General features: G+C 32.9%; 1 non-coding gene across 1 annotated transcript; it reads left to right on the top strand.

Moving 5' to 3' along the window:
- The first annotated feature begins 266 nt into the window (after nt 1–266).
- On the top strand, nt 267–375 carry LOC112713402 (small nucleolar RNA R71). Its single transcript, XR_003158375.1, has one exon. It is a non-coding gene; the product is annotated as a small nucleolar RNA R71 (small nucleolar RNA).
- The last annotated feature ends 6,050 nt before the right edge of the window (nt 376–6,425 follow it).

Genomic DNA, 6,425 nt, shown 5'->3' with positions numbered 1-6,425 from the left:
CATCTGCTGAGACAAAATTTTATTCTGAGCAGGAAGAGCATCAAAAGCCTCTACTTCCAATATGCCTTTCTTCTGAGGGGTCCCAGAGTTCACAGGATTCCTATTAGATGAGTAGAGATATTGGTTGTTAGCAACCAACTCAATAAGCTTAGTAGTCTCTTCTGGTGTCTTATTCATGTGTAATGAATCACCTGTAGAATTATCTAAACATATTTTGGATATTTCACATAAGCCCTCATAAAAGATATCCAGCTAAGTCCATTTAGAAAATATGTCTGGAGGGCATTGCCTGGTCAGCAGCTTGTATCCCTCCCAGGCTTCATAGAGGGTCTCACCAGCTTTCTGTCTGAAGGTTTGAACCTCCACCCTTAGCTTAGTCAGCTTTTGTGGTGGGAAAAAATTTAGTCAGAAACCCAGTGACCACCTTATCCCAAGTGTCCAGGCTCTCCTTGGGTTGAGAATCTAGTCACAGCTTTGCTCTATCTCTCATAGCAAATGGGAAGAGCATGAGTTTGTAAATCTTAGAATTTACTCCATTCATCTTCACAGTATCACAAATCTGCAGAAAATTAGAAATAAATTGATTTGAGTCTTCCTCCTTGAGTTAGTTTCTTTGATTATTCATATTTTTCTGAGTTAATTTCTTTTATTGTTGATTGTTGTAAACAGGAAGAATTGTTGATTGTTGTTTTTATTGAGTTAATTGTTATTGATTTTTGTCAAATTTAGGAGTTAATTTTGTACTATTGATTTGAATTTTTATTTTGAATTATTGATTTTTAGATATTATCATATATTAAATATTTTGTGAGCCTTTTAATGGTGTTATAATAAATCTTTCTTGATACTCGAGTGATACACAATGATTGTAATTGTTACTTCTTAACTTTATTGAACTTGTGATTGACTGAGATTAAATTTTATTTGTGTTTCTTCTTGTTCTGAAGCACAATAAATCTGCATTTTATGGTTCCAGCATTTTGACTTTGCAAACAACTTTCATATTACTTTGTTGTTTATTTTATTATTTTGACTGATTCTGAGTTGATGGAATATGATTTTGATTTGGAGTTGCTATTTTTTCTATTTTTGTTAATTTGTACTTATTTTGTTAATGATTACTTGATTATTAGAAGTTATTATTGAAAATTTTTTATTTTAAATTTTCGTTACTGATATGATGAGTATTGTTGCTGATTATTTGATTATAATTTAGAAATTAATTAGAAATTTTATTTTGTGAATTTTTAATGATTAAATATGAACAAGGTATTAAATAAAATGGTGAAATTTTGAATTGAATTAGTTAAAAAAATACTAAATTTGAATATTCAAAATTGTAATTTTTTAATAATTTTATTGTATATTTAATTAAACTAGTTTAATTACGGTTAGATTTCGGTTGAACTATTAAACCATTAAACCAGTTACTTGACCAGTTTAATGATCGGTTCAATTCTCGCAACCTTGTATGGAGGTGATAGAGATCTTGTCTTCTGATAGTGATGATTGACCACAGAAAGTTATAATGGGCAGCATGTTCTGGACGACATCTCCATCTTAGCATAGACTTTTATCTTTAGTCTCTCACTTTTGGTTAGACCTACTGAGAGATTAGGGATTGTATAACTTTACTAGGCTAGTTCGGGTACCAGTTTATAGGTTTCCTGAATGGTCCGAGGCCCAGAGTATGATATATATATATATATATATATATATATATATATATATATATATATATATATAAGTAAACCTAAGCTGTATGAGATGGTACACTGAATGGTTTCTTTTTGTATGAATTTTCTGTATATAATGTATATTATTATGTTTATTCCGCTTCTTATGCATTTACTTACATATTGTTGTTAGTATAGGCTGAATTCAGTGCTGAACACCTTTTGTTTTAACTAATAATATATATGTATCGATTACGCACTAACTCGGTTACATGCTTAATATTAAGTAATAGTTATTTATGGAGCAAGTTAATAACACTCGGTTTTCATTCTAATCATGACATGATGGGAATTGGGTCGTTACATTGTACACATCTGACATATCCGTGGTAATAACCAGATTCACGTCAAGCCTCAAGGTTTCATTTTCCCAACTGTACTTTATCACACAACTTATTCGAAAGTTTTCAACCTCATCAATCATTTCGCAAACCTATTACGGGTCACAAGTCTAACATTCACAAAACTCTTTCACGAGAATCAAAGCTCCACAACTTTTCTTAACATCGCACACTTACAAGCTTCACCTTCTGCGCCCACAAACCGTGTCCTAAAAAACTAATGTATCGCTTGTTATGTCTAAAGTTCGCATGTGACACCAAAACAAATCTCAAGTTTACTCAGAAAGATACAAGACCTTGGAAAAGGACAAGGATAATACTCATAAGGATTTGGAAGAATTATTGAAACTACAAGTAAACAAGGATGTACAAGTAATGAAGTGTTCTAGAAGGAGAGTCAATTTATATCTTATCAAGGAAATATGAAATAAAGATACAAGGTTCACAAAGAAATGATAACTGAAGTTAAGGCAATGTCCACAAGATGTTAAGAGGATGATCTAGAATGTAATTAAATAGGCATCCATTAACAATGGATGAAATTGAGAAAATTATTCCATCTTCTCAAACAAAAGATATGAGACAAACAGTTTTCAAAAGAAGTGTTAAAAGCATAAATGTTGTATTATGTCAAAATAATTTCTAAGTTAAGATAGAATATGTAAGGTTTGAAAGATTAAAATTAATGAGGCTAAAGGAAAAACATAATTTCTTGGAAATCTTGAAAGATAATTAGGTACTCAATCAAACAAAAGTATGCAGTGAAATCACGGCAAAGTTGAAAAGAAATCAAATTTTGTTTAGAAAAGAAAATCTGAGGTAAGATTTTATACTACATAAGTTTTCAAAATTCATATAAAGATGTGTAAGCAAAACTAACGATATTCTTATAAAAAATTTAAATAGTTGTGGGCATATTTAGGAAAGAGAAGAATTAAACTGAAATTCAAAGAGAATCCGAAACAAGAGCTTTATGAGTAAATTACAAGGACAACCTTGCATAAGAATAAACCAAACCTCTTTAAAAGGTCTAAAACAAAACTTCGAGAGGATACTTGAGGTCACAACCTTATAAGGATATTCAAAAATATTGAGATATGCAAAAAGGAAATCAATTCACATTTCGAGAAAGAAACTTAAATCAAAGGAGTTTGGATAGAATTCACAAAGGTCATAAAGAAGGACAACTCAATCAATAGAAAATTCTCAAACAAGAACTTCAACAAACCATGAAAGAACAAGTCACTGACACCAGAAGAATTCAAGACACATAATTGAGCAACCTCGAGAAGCAACTTCTAACATTTCCCAAAACCTATGTTATGTGTTACCTATTATCTCTATTTCATCTAAGATAAACTGTTAGTGTTCCCATATACATAAACCATTAGCGTTAAGTTGGCAAAACTTAATACCATGAGGTATGCAATGATAGATTAACGACATTAATCAACAGATCGTCATGTGCATAAAACTCTAACTCTTGTCGTCTGGACAAGACCTACAACATGATAAATGCATAGGTATGCAATTGATCATAGTCAATCCATTCCTCAGGCTCTACAGAAAAGATTGCTCTGATACCATAATGTAACACCCTTACTACCAGAATATCATGCTTCTGGTTGTGCCACTTTGATAGCGAGGATATTACGACAACACCCATATATTTAATAATAAAATAGGAACCTAAACCGTATTAACTTTTTTAAAAATCGGAAATACTTTTTTTTCTTTTTTAAAAAATGTACATACATACAAATATATATATATATATGTATATAAACACAAAAAAACAATTACATTCACATCCAAACATATAAATATATACAAAGTCTTATCACAAAATAACAACTACAATACCTCCTTACAAAGATATAATAATAATAGCAAAGAAAAATTAATAACTAAGCTAATACAACAATATCGCATAACCAAAAGCACAGTAATCTCTTCATAAGTTTTTTCATCTGAAAAGATAAGGTTGTAGGAGGTGAGAACCTAAACACAGTCTCACCAGAGGAGTTTTAGAATTGTCATAAGAAGATATATAAAAGAAACTTGTTTTCAACTTCAGTGATCATCGCTCATCTTATGAATTTTTTCAAAAATCAACAATTACTTCTCAAAAATCCAAATTCATATTTTAATTATAAAAATTTCAATCAAAAATAACATTCCATAATATTTAACTACTTACCAAAGGACCATACTAACCAAACTTACCACTGATGCATCCAATCACAGCTTCTGGCCCAAACATAGCCAAATCACGGCTTTTGGCCCAACACAAATCAAATCACGATCTCTATCCCAACACAAAATCAAATCAACACTCAAACCACCATAATCTGAACCAACCAGTCACAATCACAAGTAATAAAGTTCAAACACAATCAAGAATAATTACAACAAGTATAATAATTAGTAGTTAATTAGAAATATTCACATAGGCAAACCAAATACAATATGCACACATAAACAATGTTACATAGATGCATATGATGCATGTGTGTCCAATTGGCCATGAGCTCATGTGTTGGTGAAATTGCCAGAACCCGACTGATAAACCACTATTTTATGATTTACAATGTGTTTAATTGTGTGGTTTTATCATGGTCTTTACCCACTTATTCATATAATTAGCATGCATTTATATTTCCTTCCTAAAATTATTACATGATTGAAAACTTACTTCCTGGAGACCCTTTAATTAGGTATTTTAATCCCCTTTATTCCATTCGATGCCGTGATCTGTGTGTTAAGTGTTTCGGGCTTTATAGGGCATGAATGAATGAGAGATTGGGAAGGAAGCTTGCAAAAAATGGAAGGAATACAAGAAATTGAGGAGATAACCAGCGAGAAGTGACGCGTACGCGTCAGCGACGCGACCACGCGGAAGAGAGGACTTCGCAGTGACGCGGCCGCATGAGTGACGCGGACGTGCAGATTGGAAAAGCAGAAGCGACGCGGAGGCATGGACGACGCACCCGCATGGAAAAGAAAAAACGCCGAATGACGCGTCCGCGTGAATGATGCGTCCGCGTGACGTACGCGATCAGCAGAATTTCAAAAGTCGCTGGCAGAGTTTCTGGGCCAGATTTCAACCCAGTTTTCGGCCCGAAATTACAGACTAGAGTCAGGGAACAGGCAGAAACGAGAGACACAATTCATTCTGCATAATTTTTAGTTTTAGATCTGGATTTACTCCTCCCCTAGGTTTTTTCACTCACTTGAGCATTCATAATTAGCATTGGAAGATTTTGGCTTTAGCTTTTGAGAAGAGTCTACCTCCGGTACTAGTCATCTTATTTTGTTATTTACTTTTTATATTTATTCTTCCATATTTCTAATCCCTCTAGAGTTGACTTTGGCTTATTTTTACAAGTTATTAATATAGACTATTTTTATTTTCAATTAATCCTTTCATTATTGTTTATCATGTCTTCTTTTATTTTCACCATTAATTCTGTGAATTTTATAATTATGATAAGTGAGTAGTTTCATGACTTGATTGGTGATGATTGAAAGGAACCCTTGAGTTGAACTACTCAAGAGAGAAATTATAATTGGGTTTATTGTTGAATCACCCTCTAATCATTAACTCTAGTCCTTCCCAAGGGAGAGGATTAGGACTTATGACTAGAAACCGATTTCCAACTTGCTTGACTTTCCTTTACCTAGTAAGGGTTAACTAAGCAGAGTAACTTCCAATTATTAATTAATCTTGAGAGTATTTCAACAAGAATAGGGCTTCCAACTAATCTGTCCCCAGTCAAGGCTTTTATTTAGAATTAATTAAATTCTCTAATTTAAATTTCTGTTTATCAACTCAACCATTTTTGAAAACACCCGATTGATGAAATAGCACATCTCCTTGCAACTCGTTGGGAGACGACCTGGGATTCATACTCCCAGTATTTTAATTTTCAATATTGTGACAACCCGTTTTAAAATTGATAAGCGGATTTTTTGCTAGTTAAGGACTGTACTTGCAACGTATCTCTATTAATAAATTCTTAACTCGCCAATTTCTGCCACGTCAATTTTTGGCACCGTTGCCAGGGAATTGCAACAGTGTGCTAATTTATTGATTGGTATTTATTTTAATTGCAATTTTTCTTTTCATTCTGTCACTATGAGTTGTACATTTCTTTCGTTAAATGACGCGTTCCCTTCCTGATCCAAGCTTGCCAGTATTTGACCCTGAGATTGAAAGAACTCCTCTTTGAGGATGAACCTGAACTGTCATCTAAGGAAGAAACAAGCTCCCTTTCTACTGATCCAGTTCATTTACGTGCAGGTGACATGGCAGCACCCAAAAGAGTCACTATACAGGAGGAAGGAG

This window comes from Arachis hypogaea, chromosome 9, assembly GCF_003086295.3.
Source record: "Arachis hypogaea cultivar Tifrunner chromosome 9, arahy.Tifrunner.gnm2.J5K5, whole genome shotgun sequence".
Taxonomy (NCBI): domain Eukaryota; kingdom Viridiplantae; phylum Streptophyta; class Magnoliopsida; order Fabales; family Fabaceae; genus Arachis; species Arachis hypogaea.
Note: the sequence above shows the minus strand (reverse complement) of the source record. Positions and strands in the feature narration are given on the sequence as shown.